Here is a 14,912-nt window from a genome sequence, read left to right as displayed (position 1 = left end):
CAAGAGCTACATTACTACCAATCTGATGAGTTTTTATGTCTGTATTTTCCAAGTCTAATAAAACTGTCCTTTTAACGAACCATGACTATGAACAATCACTACAACCTTAGGTCCATCCATTTTTACCAAGAGCGGGGGGGTGGGAAACAGTGATTAGATTAGTACAGCAGTTTAGATAGCTTGTTGTTCGTGCCAAAGACGGATGTTACAACTTTAACAGTTTTCTCTACATATTCTGAGAGCTTCATCCTTAAAAGCAAACCAGCTTAACCATCAGTTTTTTACTTTAATAACAGAACAAAACTATCAATAGGAATTTTCTTTTAAAAGCATCTCTGTATAGCATGTGACCTATGCTAAAAAAAATATTATCTTCTAAAAGTATGCTGTTTCACCAACATTCAAACTATTTAAGCTTTCAAAGTTATAAATGCACTGACATTCTCCTATATACATCATAAAACTAGTGACCTCCACATTTTAAATATATCACTAGTAATCAATCTTCTTTACATAGAAGGAATCTCTTAAAAGTTTAAAACCTAAAAAGAAAATAAAAAAGGAGTGAGGGACTAAGTGTGGTCAGATTATCTCAAGTAAAATAACTTTGGCTTTTCCACTTAAAACCAAAGCACTTCATTAGCCCAAGACAGCAGATCCACCAAAATTATGGCTTTCTTAGTAATTTTTAATTGCTCTTGTAAGCTTGAGAGCAAAAATTGATCTCTGGGTGTATTGCTGTAAAATATCCATAAGTAACTCACAAATATTTAATGTACAAATAGAAAAGTGTAGATGGGTCTGGGTATAATTTTGAATTCTTTTTTTAAAGAATAAAGTCTTTCTGGTATAATCTTTCTTGACAAATGAAGAAGATATGGTGCTGGAATTAACATTAACCCTATAATTACAGGTTGACTACTTACTCTAACAAAGACTGGATAAGGTTTTCCAAAAATTGAGGTGAGTTTAATTAACATGTTATTGTTGAAACTCAGAAAAGTTTGAGGTAGACAGCACACCTTCTGAGGTCAGTGTCATGAGAAAAGTAATCGTATTTTCCCATAAAATTCCTTTACGGCATCATAGAACTCTTAGTATTCCTCAATACATCAGCTACATTCTTTAACAGCTTCATTAAGATATAATTCACATATCATATACTTAAGGTATACAATTCAATGGCTTTTAGTACATCCAGAGTCATACAATTGTCACCACAATCAATTTTAGAACATTTTAATTATTGTGAAAAGAAACCCAATATCCCTTAGCTGTCACTCCCCTAAGCCTCCCATTCCCCCCACCTTACAAAACCTCTTTCGCATCCCCACCCTAGGCAACCACTAATCTACTGTACTTTGTCTCTATGGATTTACCTATTCTGGACAGTTCATGCAAGTGGAATCATACAACTTCTAGTCCTTTGTGACTGGCTTAGCCGAAAAGTTCATCCATGTTGTAGCATATATCAGTACTTCATTTCTTTTTATTTCTGAATAATACTTCATTGTATAGATATACTTTATTCATCCATTCATCACTTGATGGACATTTAGGTTGTTTCCAACCTATGAATATACATACTGTTATTATGAACAGTTAGTACAAGTTTTTAGGTGGCCACCTATATTCTTAAATGAGAAACCATGAGCACTAATGAAAACAACTTTTGATGACATATACAAAGAAGCCTCCAAAGACTGCTGGTCAACAGGAAAAAGGCCAGGTTCTTAAAATTTTTTTTAAGTGGAAGCAGTTGTACAATTTTTAACTATGATTAATATGCTAAGGGCTCAAATGGTAAAAGTGAACAACATACAAGAACAGATGGGTAATGTAAGCAGAGATGGAAACTCTAAAAAAGCAAACGGGAGTATTAGAAACCAAAATCCCTAACAGAAATGAAGAATCCTTTTGATGGACAGAGTGGTGGTGGGGTTGGTGGAGGTGGATCAGTGAGCTTCAACACACACACACACACACACACACGCACACACGCACACATACACGCACACGCACGCACACACATACACACACGTATACACACAGCACATACACATACACATTCTCTCTCTCTCTCTCTCTCTGTCTCTCTTCCAAAACTGAAATACAAACAGGAAAAAGGAAAAGAACGGAATATCCAGGAACAGTAGAACAATTACAAAATAATATACACACAAGGGGATTACCATTTATATGAAATTCAAGAAAAGGCAAACTGTAGTGACTTAAAGCAGCCCAATGGCCACCAGCTACCAGTAGAGGGGACAGACTGTAGAGGGGCACAAAGGAACTTTAGGGGGTAGAAGTGTTTTCTATCATAACTGTGATAACGGTTACATTTGTCAAAACTCATTAAATTGTAAATTTAAAGTTGGTGAATTTTATTGTATGTAAACTACACTTTTATAAAGTTGTTTAAAAATTAAGTACTTAAAAAGTTAGGTTAAGGAAAATCACAGTGCATACTGCAAATTCTGTGATAAACAATAAATGACTAGTATGACATAAATTAGCTTATAAAACATAGGGCTATTTCAGCAAGAAAATTTACTTTTTTCTAAAGAAGTTCCACATGAAAAGTAAATTTATTACATCAGCAGTTAAAAATCAAGTTTATGTTTAAAAACTTTACAGCAATAACAATTCTCTATGCAACAAGAGACCTACACAAAAATGTTCATTGAAATATCATTCATACATCAAAAGCCAGAGGAAACTAATGTTCAATCCCAAATTTAAAAAATAAATTCTAATAAAGCCATACAAAAGAACACAATATAGTAGTAGCAAAAATAAATAAATCATACACAACATGGTAGAACCTTACAAGCAACAAAAAGTAAAAAAGCAAGTACATTACATTTGTTATATTTTTGTAAAGCTACAAAACAAGAAAAACTAAACATCGTTCAGGAACACACACGTGTGGTTTCTCAAACGTTTTTAAAAAGCAACCACAATTAAAGATAACTGTGACTTCTGGGATAGAAGCAGGATGAGTTCATGAAGAAATACACAGGGAGTTGATACACCTAACAACCTTCCAGTTCTTAAGTTCAAGTAGCAAGTTCACGGTTGTTTTTCAAAGTATACTTCAGGGACTTCCCTGGTGGTCCAGTGATTAAGAATGTGCCTTCCAATGCAGGGGATGGGGGTTCAATCCCTGGTCAGGGAGCTAAGATCCCACAGGCCTCAGGGCAACTAAGCCCACGCGCTCTGGAGCCTGCACGCAGCAACTAGAACAGAGAAAACCCGCACGCCACAACTAGAGAGAAGTCTGCATGCCACAACGAAAGATCCCACGTGCTGCAACTAAGACCCAACACAGCCATTAAAATAAAATAAAATAAAAATAAAATAAATAGAAAAACATTTTAAGTGGCACCCGATCCGATGTCCTCAAATTTCAGGGAAAAACATAAATATAAAAGTAAAAACTGAGTCTCTCTACTTTTCATGTCAATAATATTAACTGCATAGGTTTAATAAACATCTGTCAACCTATTTATCACGATAACTGGACAATCAAGTCCGTATCATGAATGTCATAACTGAGATTAATTCTCATTTAATCGGGCATGACAAGCCCATCATTAACAAGCAAAGACTTCACACTTTATAAGTCAATTATGGGCCTGGTACCTATTCTTGGCTTATAGGGACTAGCCTCAAAAGTAGGCCAGAGACTTAGTAAATCTGAGGAACCGGGAGAGGAGATGACTTCACTCATATTTATAGGACTGCAAGTGAAATCTAGTAGGGTTTGTTTGGACTGGTTTCCTAGTCTCAAGATACAAGAACAAATAAAAGAGACTTTAGAAATGCAATCCTATATTCCTCAGGAAAACTTCCAGAGAGAAATTAATCCTCTGGTCTCAGAAGCTGTTCAATAAAATACGCTCAGGGACTTCCCTGGCAGTCCAGTGGTTAAGACTCCACGCTTCCACTGCAGGGGGCACAGGTTCGATCCCTGGTCGGGGAACTACTGATAAGATTCCTGCATGCTGTGGCCAAAAAAATAAATTAAATAAAATACATTCAAAGAAGCTTATATGGTTAATAAAGACATCTTTCTGTACCTTTTTGCAAAGGATGAAAAGAGGCTTTTTTTTTTTTAATGAACTCAAGAATCAACTGTGGGACTTCTATTTTAGACCAAGAGAGAATAATAGGATTCATCCCACCATGAACTGAACAAATTGTAAGAACAAACTATATTCAGATACCAGAGAACAAGCAGTGAAAAACTGTGGCCCCTGAGATCAGGAAAACAATTGGGAGTTGGGGGGAGATGGACCAATATGACAACATGAGCCCTACCACCAGCCAGGCTTCCTACCAGGAAGCAACAATTTTTCCAGATCACAGCACAAGGATAAGGAACCCAAACAAAGTCCAGCAATCTTGCTGAATGGACAAGATAATAACCAGCATTCAGGATGGCCAAGCTGGATGTATTCTGCACGGCAGTTTCTCAGAGTGACTGACAAAACTGTAGGGACTAACAAACTGATCCTGAAATTTGTATCAAAAGAGTTAGATTACCCAGAGCAATCATGGCAAAGAAGAAAAAGTTGAAAGACTCACATTACCTACTTTCAAACCTTACTATAAAAGCTGCAGGAATCAGGACAATATATGTGGGCATAAGGACTGTTATACAAATCAATGGCCAGAATAAAGACCAGAAATAGATCCTGATTTTATATATATGTATACATCTGTGTGTGTGTGTATATATATATATATGTAAGTATGTATATATGTATGTATATATGTTTGTGTATGTATTTATACACACACATACACACACACACACACACACACACACACACACAGAGTTAGTTGATTAAGTTACCAAAAGCAACACAATGGGAAAAGGAGAGTCTTTTCAATAAATAGCCATGGAACGGAATGTCAATATTTTAAAAAACTGATCCTCAATCCTTTCTTCACACCATATGCAAAAATTAAATCAAAATGGATCACAGACCTAAATATAAAGCTAAAACTATAGAACTTCTACAAGAAAACAAAGCAGAAAAATCTTCATAACCTTACAATAGGCAAAGATCTCTTAGCACATTAAAAAAGGATTAATCCTAAGAGCAAAAAATTGATAAATCAAGAAAATGAAAAGGGAAGACAAAGCCCAGAAGAAAATACTCTCAAAATATATCTGAAAAGGATTTGTATCCAGAACTTTTTTTTTAACTCATACAATAAGAAAACCACCCAATTTTAAAAATGGGCAAAATTTGAACAGACACTTCATAAAAGAAGAGATATATGTGTAACTTGAACCCTCATATATTGCAGGTGGAATATAAAATGGTAAGCCACTTTAGAAAACAGTTTCAATTTCTTATAAAGATAAGCACACACTTAACAGAAGACGCTGCAACTACACTCCTAGGTATTTAATCAAGAAGGAAAAAAAAAATCCAAACAAAGACCTGTACTTTAATGTTCCTAGAAGCTTTATTCATAGCAGCCAAAAATAGGAAACACAATGGAATACTACTCAGCAATAAAAAGAAAGAAACTTCTGACACAAAAATGTGGATCCATCTTAAAAAACACGCTGAGGGAAAGAACTTTTACAGTGTGACTGTGGGGAAACAGGCGCTCTCACATATTGATGGTGGGAACCCATATGGTATAATCCTTATAGAGTGTAATCTGACAATATCTAACAAAAACCATATATGCATTTACCCTTCAACCTAACAATCTCACTTCCAAGAATCTATCCTGAAGGTATACCCCCAACAACATGAAAATATATATTCATGAGGTTATTTGCTGCAGCATTATTTTAATCACAAAATACTGGAAACAACTAGGTAATATCCATACATATGAAACTGATTGAATAACCTACATGCACATAATGGAAACTATACATCTATGTAAAAAATAAATGCGACTGGGGCTGGGAAAAGAGGCAGTGAGGAATTGGTGTTTAATGGGCACAGTTCTCAGTGTAGGGAGATGAAAACATTCTGGAGATGGATGGTGGGGACAGCTGCAAACAGTGTGAGGGGACTTAATGCCCCTGAGCCGCACACTTAAAAGTGGTCAGAATGGTGAGTTTTATGTAAAGTTTACCATGATTTTTAAAAATGAATGGGAAAGATCCCTTTGGCATGATATGGCATTATTTCCAGGAGATATCAGTAAGTGAAAAGAGCGAAGTGCAAAAGAATATACATAGTATGCTACCTTTTGTGAAAACAAAAAGAAAAAATAAAACATATTATACATATGTCTGCTTGTCATTACAAAAAGAGACACAGGGAAATAATTCAGAAAACACTGAAGATAGTTTCCTCCAAGAATGGGGAGAATGGGGTAGAAAGGATACAGAAGGGAATGTGTATCTTCTGTAAAATTTTGACTTTGGAAAATGTGTTCATATTCTACATAATCAAAACATAACCAATCAGAATGGGAAGGAGCATTTTAAAACAAACTGAAACTCAAGCATACAAATAAATAAATCTCATTTCATTTCAAACAAATACCATAACTACATTATGCAGAAAGTAAGGGTGGGAAATAAAACTGGGGAAGGAACGTAAAGTAGGAGGAGGGAGGACTAGTTCAAGTAATTAAAGAATACAGGATTTTACACCTGAAACTAACACAACATTGTAAATCAACTCTAATAAAAAGTAAAAAAAGAAATACAAATATGCAAATCTTACAAAAAGGTGGGGGGGGGGGGGGACTTCCCTGGTGGCAAAGTGGTTAATACTCCACACTCCCAATGCAGGAGACCTGGGTTCAATCCCTGCTTAGGGAACTAGATCCCACATGCATGCCGCAACTAAGAGTTCTCATGCCCCAACTAAGGAGCCCGCCTGCCGCGACTAAGACCTGGCACAACCAAATAAATAAATTAAATATAAATCAATCAATCAATAATTTTAAAAGAATACAGGATTTACTCTCAGTCTTGGGGAAGTGGAGAACTATATACAAATTCTTCACTCACTTTAAGTAAGTTTGTTTACTGTGAAATGGTCACAGTGAAATGGTCAAGCAATTCTGAAATTATTTTAGGTGTATTACAGGATAGAGCAAAAGAGTAAATGTACTGACAATGTTGGGAACCAGAGCTCTCATGGCATAAAAACGAACATAAAGGGACTTCCCTGGTGGTGCAGTGGTTAAGAATCCACCTGCCAAAGCAGGGGACATGGGTTCAATCCCTGGTCTGGGAAGATCCCACATGCCACGGAGCAATTAAGCCCACGCCCTACAACTACTGAGCCTGCATTCGAGAGCCCGCGAGCCAAAACTACTGAGCCTGTGCTCTACAGCCCACAAGCCACAACTACTGAGCCCGTGCGCCACAACTACTGAAGCCCATGCACCCTAGAGTCCATGCTCCGCAACAAGAGAAACCACCACAATGAGAAGCCTGCGCGCCGCAACAAAGAGTAGCCCCCGCTCGCTGCAACTACAGAAAGCCCACACGCAGCAACAAAGACCCAATGCAGCCAAAAATAAATAAATTTTTTTTTAAAAAAAGGACTTAAAGGGCTTCCCTGGTGGCGCAGTGGTTGGGAGTCCGCCTGCCGATGCAGGGGACACGGGTTCGTGCCCCGGTCCGGGAAGATCCCACGTGCCGTGGAGCGGCTGGGCCCGTGAGCCACAGCTGCTGAGCCTGTGCGTCCGGAGCCTGTGCTCCACAACGGGGGAAGCCACAGCAGTGAGAGGCCCGCGTACGGCAAAAAAAAAAAAAAAAAAGACATAAAAATATGAAATGAGAGGTGCAAAGAAAGAACCCTGTAGATGTGGAGTGAAACTGGACATACTGACATAAACTCATGATTTCTAAACTACATATATTCATGTTGCTATGAACATGTATATATGAACAAGTATATTTATGTATATATGTGTATAGACATTCATATATTTTCTAGCTGTGTCACTGTAAGGGTCAAGAAGAGAAGGCAACCCAGAAGCAACAAGGACACCTACCCTCCACCACACAGGGATCTTGGTCTCTAATAATTCTCCACAAGGACACAGGAGCGTCATTAAAAGAGCTCCACTGGGAATGGAATAAGAAAATGACCATTTTGGAACCATTACGGTAAAAAATTAGATCAGACAAGAATCATCAATGAATGCTAAATCTAGGGCAAATTGTGACGAGAATTGTGGTACCAGCATTGTCTCCCCCACAGACTGCTTACTGCTTGCCAAAGAAGGAAAAAAAACTATACAGTGGAGAAATCTGGCAACACCTTGGCCAAGTGATCAAAATTAACATCCCAATGAGGGATAGAATACACCATGTGCCTCCAGAAGTTGTGCATCTTTCTCGGAGGATCACATCACCTATGCAGTATTCCAGCCAAGAATGCATAACCACATTCTAATTGCAAGAAAACTTCAGACAAACAGAAAATGAAGAAGATTCTAATAAGGGAGGGGAAGGGTTGTGTTCTTCAAAAATGTCAATGTCATAAAAGACAAAGGCTGTGGAAATATACCAGGAAAAGGGAGGCTAAAGAAAAATAATAACTACATGCAGTATCTGACCCGAGACTGGTTTCTGTTACAAGAAGCAAGGGAAATGCTGTGAGTGACCTTACTAGGTCAACTGACAAAATTGGAATATTTTGTCTGAATACAATAGATTTGTATCGACATCCATTTATGAAGCTTATAACTATACAATGGCTATATGAGAGAATGACCCTATAAAGCAAAAGTATTAAGGGAAAGAAGCACAATATATATAACATACCCTCAAATAGCTCAGAAAAGAGAGAAAGAGAGAGAAGAAAGAGTAAAAGCACACATGAACGCAAATAATAAAACCAGAGACTATCTGGCTAAAGAATATCTAGATGTTTTTCATACTCTTATTTTTGTAACTTTTGTAAATTGCAAAGTATTTCCAAATAAGGTGTTTTTTTTTTAAGATAAATACTATGGAGATAGTTCTCTACTATGTTCAGAATATAATGGGTATATACCATAATTAATTGAAGGATTTTATAGGGAAATAGCAAGAGCTGAGGATGGAGGCTTAGATAAATTCCCAAAGGACTGTTTCAAATACAAGAGAAGGGAGTTTGTACTTTTTTTTTCTGTAAGCTAGGGACCAGTAGCACAAAGCTTAGAACAGAAAAGTGGCTTGGTTAAAGGGGTATATTTAAGAAAATTTTCTAGCAAACCTTCAAGTAGGTAGAAACACTACAGATAAGAAGCAGTTAAGGGGCATTTGGACAAACATAAGCATGAAATTAAGGAGTCTTGGCCTAGGAAGCTAAGATTGGTAACAGAAAGTTGAACAAATACAGGGGACATGAAAACAGAAAACCAGATAAGACCTGTTTATTAAATATATCAAAGGGGGGTAGGATTCAAAGATGACTCACATTTCAAGCCTAGCTAACCAAGAGGATAACGTTACCATGGCTTCCCTGGTGGTGCAGTGCTTGAGAGTCCACCTGCCGATGCAGGGGACACGGGTTCGTGCCCCGGTCCGGAAAGATCCCACATGCCGCGGAGCGGCTGGGCCCGTGAGCCATGGCCGCTGAGCCTGTGTGTCTGGAGCCTGTGCTCTGCGACGGGGGAGGCCACAACAGTGAGAGGCCCGCGTACCGCAAAAAAAACAATAATGTTACCAGCAAAAAGAAATTTAACTAGCTAAGAAAAGCATAACTGCTTTCTTAGCTATCAGACAACTTTTCTATTCTCATTTTTCCTATTCTGATGCAATAATAAGTCAGGAGAGGAGTTAGATGAAATGTTGCACACTAGCACAAGCAATCCGGTGAAACTGGTCTTCACAAGGTGAAATAGTCAAAATGGGTGGGGCTGATTCAGATTTCTGACTATGTGCCATTAAAGTATTCACACATAAGGAACCAGTGGGCAGGTGATAGTGTCTCATATTAAACCGTAACATACAGTTCCGACCCCTCCCCCAAAATTTATGTTTGTATACGGAATACACATATATATTCACTTATTCCAAGTCCCTTCATTCAACTAATAGTATTATTGAAGAGGAAAGCATGACACATAAAACAAGCTTAAGATTAAACCATAAATCAAGAAGAGGGCAGTACCTTCAGAGGCTGAAGTCAAAAAATTACAGAAGATCCAAAGTAAAACTGAATTACCTGGCTAACCAGTCAGATGATGTTCAAGTAGGAGTTTACTTTTATTGGTCTCTGACTCCACTGTTCAGCAAGTATTTTGATCCTGAGGACAAAAAAAAAAAAAAAAAAAAAAAAAGGGTGTTGATTTTTATTGCCCTTTCTTTATATAAGTACTATTATTAGTCACACAAAAAATAACTTTTCCCACCTTTCCCTTCCCTGGACATAAGAAACAAACAATAACAACAAAAAGCTATCAAGTATAAGGCCTCTTCCTGGGAATTTGAGCTCGGTGCCTTATTTTGCCATATATTACTACTTCTGCTAAAAAAAATTGTTTTTAATAAAAAAAAATAAAAATCAGGCAGGGCATACACAATACAGTCTGTCACAGTTTGTAAACATGGATAACACAAAGTGGAGATAAAGGAGATCACCTTCAAGTCCTGAAAAGCGATGAAACCAGCTGGGTAATCTGAACTTGGGACGTTCCCACCAGTCCAAAAGTAATGTTCAACAAATTAACAATCTAAAATAATATAGGACTTCCCTGGTGGCACAGTGGTTAAGAATCTGCCTGCCAATGCAGGGGACATGGATTCGAGCCCCTGGTCTGCGAATATCCCACATGCCGCGAAGCAACTAAGCCCGTGCACCATAACTACTGAAGTCCGCGCACCTAGAGCCCGTGCTCCACAACAAGAGAAGCCACCACAATGAGAGGCCCGTGCATCACAACGAAGAGTAGCCCCTGATCACCGCAACTAGAGAAAGCCCGCACGCAGCAATGAAGACCCAATACAGCCATTAATTAATTAATCGATTAACTGATTAATCGATTAATTAAATATAAATATCCTGTCAGAAGCTAATTAAATACTGAAGCCAAAAAAAGATAAATACCCACCAGATGGATGGATAAAGCAAGCAAGGAGAAGGGTAAAACAAAAAAAAGCCCTGGATATTTTCTTCCCCTCTAGGAAAGGGTGCATCATTTGAGTCACCAACAAAAAATAATTTTAAATGGGAGACAGGTAAGTGAGGGGCAGTTCTTCAAAATAAACTGCAATAAATACATGAACATAAAGAACAGCAGACTTTGCACTTGAGGAGATGTGGAGCAGGCTCTAGTGCAACAAGAAAGTGAGCCAATAAAAACATTCAACATCACTTATGATTTTCCAAATGTATCAATAAAGCAATAATTTAACTATTGCTAATTCTAGAGATATCTATAAAGACAAGAACCATAACTATGCCCTTAAATTAATAGCATTCACACTGGAATTGGCAAGTCTGTTGAGAAAGGATGGAAGAAAAAAATGATATATTCACAAGTTCCGAGTAACAAATACATCACAGCCATGGCCAATCCACATGTAGCATAGAGAAGACAACCAACCACAATCTAGCTGCATGATGTGAAGGGTCTGTTGCACTTTTTTTTTTTTTTTTTTTTTTTTTTGCGGTAAGCAGGCCTCTCACTGCTGTGGCCTCTCCCGTTGCGGAGCACAGGCTCCAGACGCACAGGCTCAGCGGCCATGGCTCACGGGACTAGCCGCTTCGCGGCATGTGGGATCTTCCGGTTCCCCTACAGCGGCAGGTGGACTCTCAACCACTGCGCCACCAGGGAAGCCCGGTCTGTTGCACTTTTGAAACTCAAAAGTGCGAAAATGGGGGACTGGGGCTCGTTGAGGATGGAAGGATATCACATTATAATGCGGATAACAAAGGGAAAAGAGGAAAACCCTGGTAATATATCAGTGCCATGCAATTAAAGTTATAAAAGGAACTGATATATCTAGTGCCAGGTCTACTGATAAGCACAGCAGTCTCTAGCTTATAACTGAGATACATGCCATAAGTAAGGTGGTTCTTGGACTACATCTTCCAATCCACAATAGTATAGCTAGTTGTTAGCATAATGGCTAAAGGGCAGAAGCTTCAGAGCCCACCAGATCTAGACTCAACCAACTCCCAGTTCTTTCACTTACTCGTTAGGTACCCCTGGGTCAACTAAAGACATCTTTGAGCCTTAGATTTCTCATCTTAAAATGGCTATCACACCTCCTAAGGCTCTTGTGAACATTAAGTGAAAATGCTTAAATTACTTATTAGTACCTAGTATACAAATGCTCAATAAATAAAAACAATTATTAGCCAAACAAGACTATCTGACACATAACAAGAATTACCAAGCACAATGAAATTTAAAAATAAGAGAAAACACAATCATCAGTTTTCGTTTTTAAATGAATTCAATGTTTTACAACGTGAATTTTTTTTTATTTTTATTTTATTTATTTATTTTGGCTGCATCGGGTCTTAGTTGTGGCCCGCGGGATCTTCATTGTGGAACACAGAATCTTTAGTTGCAGCAATGCGGACTTCTTAGTTGCGGCACAGCACACAGGCTGTAGTTCCCCGACTGGGGATCAAACCCACAGCCCCTGCACTGGGAGCATGGAGTCTTACCCACTGGACCACCAGGGAAGTCCCTATAACTTGAATTTTTATATCCAATTTAATTAGAGGACAGTGAAGGGGGAAAAGGTAGGCAGAAGTCCTGTAAAGAAAATCCAAGGTTTTCTGGCCCTAATTTTAAATCAAGTTTCATTTCAGAAACAGTTCTTTTGTTGTTGCTCCTTTTGGGGGGCTAACGGGGGTCAGTGGGGTGGCATTAATACCTAAGAACAAGAGGGGTGGGAAGGAAAATGAATTTGAGTCAGAATGTATCTATCTAGTACCCTAATGACTGACCCGGGAAACAAGTCTGCTGCCTAACGTGAAAGGTTGGCGAGACAGCCTACATTAATACTCAAACATTGTCGTACTGCTGGTGAGAACTATCCAAAGGAGTGCTGACCCAGCCAATCTGTACCCACAACCCCCAGGACCCAAAGGAACACCATCTACAAAATTCTCCTCTCCCAGGAAGTATGCAGTTGGATTAGAGAGGTCCCCAAATAGTCAAAGATCAATGACTGGCCTGCCTACCAGACACCTGCAAGGAGCAGATGGTCTAAAAACTACTATATACCAGGATCCCGTAAAGTATGGAACTGTTGGGGAACTGGAGTCAACTTGCCTAGGACCAAGATTCTGCAAAGGCAACAATCAAAGCATATTTCCTGGGACTGTACTTATTACCTTCATCAAAAATAAGTTTATCCTGGGAATTCCCTGGCGGTCCAGTGGTCAGGGCTCTGCACTTTCACTGCCGAGGGCTCAGGTTCAGTCCCTGGTTGAGCAAACCGCGCAGCACAGCCAAAAAACAACCTTATCCTTACTCCTTTTCATAGTTTGGACTTTAGTCAATCACACACACAAAGTCAAATCAGACCGACATAAAAATTAAATGACACAACCCCAAAATATTAAATATCGCAGTGGGGGAGGGGGCAGGGTATGACATTAATTTTTCTACTATAAATAACAGAAAGGTGACTGATGAGATCCCCATTATCAAAACCTGCACCACTAGAAAGCTATCGGGGGCTTGGGGGAGATCAAACTGAGCTTTGTTAATAGCTAGTCTGAGAAGGTGTGCCTCCAGGCCAGAACAAAGATTCAAACTGGGGTAGAGGATATGACAGAGAAGAAAACCCAAACTACATGATGCTGATGCTTGGAAACACCGACTGGACACAAACAGGCCACTGAATATTATTGAACGTGTTTTTCTTTTGCTGTTGAACATGGAAGGGGGCAAGGATTCTACTACTAATCATATTAAACTCGTTGTTCTTTCCATGCTGCTGCAGGCAGGACTCCCGGGTACTCCCTCCTCAGTTCCCTAAAATCATAGATAGAGATGGGGAATCACCATCTTTGGGAAAAGCCAGCTGTTGCCCACCCATCTTCAAAGCACTACAGAGTAAGTTTGTGCACCAACTAAATATCAGGTTACTTAAAGATTACATAATATTGGCATAAACTAAACTTAAAATATTTTTGCAGTTGAGATTATTTACCAAGCAATAAATATCCTTTGTCAAAACTGTAACACCAGATTTTACTTGCAACAATCAACTGCAACCAATTTGTAGCTATAATGAAAGGGGAAAAAAGGGTGTAAGTTTAATACCATATGAAAATTTAAGGGCTTCCCTAGTGGCGCAGTGGTTAAGAATCCGCCTGCCAATGCAGGGGACACAGGTTCGAGCCCTGGTCCGGGAAGATCCCACATGCCGCAGAGCAACTAAGCCCGTGGGCCACAACTACTGAGCCTGTGCTCTAGAGCCCACAAGCCACAACTACTGAGCCTGAGAGCCACAACTACTGAAGCTTGCATGCCTAGAGCCTGTGCTCCGCAACAAGAGAAGCCACCACAGTGAGAAGCCCGTGCACCGCAATGAAGAGTAGCCCCTGCTCGCCACAATGAGACAAAGCCTGCGCGCAGCAACAAAGACCAACATAGGCAAAAATAAATAAATAAAAATTTATTTTAAAATAAATTTATTTTTAAAAAATAAATAAGCAACAAAGACCCAACGTAGCCAAAAAATAAAACAAATAAATTCATTTTAAAATATTTTTATTTTAAAAAATAAAACAAATTTATTTTAAAAAATAATTTGTCTTTGTAACAAAAGACAAATTATTTTATATAATTTAAAATTATATAAAAAGATGCTACTGTTTTTGAAGCTGTATAAACTTAACTCAATAAAAAGAATTTTCTCTTTAAAATTTATTATTTAGCCCATAATTATGTGCTCAAGTAAATAAGGAAAAATGTATTTGGTACCCAAGAGAACATTGGTAATA

General features: G+C 38.5%; 1 protein-coding gene across 10 annotated transcripts in view; it reads right to left on the bottom strand.

The window, feature by feature from the left end:
• Nucleotides 1-14,912, bottom strand: part of NCOA3 (nuclear receptor coactivator 3) — a 119,027-nt gene that overhangs the window by 49,507 nt on the left and 54,608 nt on the right. For 5 of the 10 annotated variants that reach the window (XM_089897023.1, XM_089897025.1, XM_089897027.1 and 2 more), the window contains exons 2-3: nucleotides 10,164-10,245; nucleotides 1,380-9,599 (exon numbers count right to left, since the gene is read on the bottom strand). The exons of 1 other annotated variant lie outside the window; for it this stretch is intronic. The gene's annotated coding sequence lies outside the window, so the exon portion shown is untranslated. The remainder of the gene's footprint in view (nucleotides 1-1,379; nucleotides 9,600-10,163; nucleotides 10,246-14,912) is intronic. 4 more of the 10 variants (XM_089897024.1, XM_022564997.2, XM_022564996.2 and 1 more) reach the window with 2 other exon arrangements.

The sequence above is a fragment of the Delphinapterus leucas genome, chromosome 15 (genome assembly GCF_059928025.1).
Source record: "Delphinapterus leucas isolate spDelLeu-1000000601 "Yukka" chromosome 15, BTC_Dleu_Yukka2, whole genome shotgun sequence".
Lineage (NCBI taxonomy): Eukaryota > Metazoa > Chordata > Mammalia > Artiodactyla > Monodontidae > Delphinapterus > Delphinapterus leucas.
This window is presented reverse-complemented; position numbering and strand designations above follow the sequence as displayed.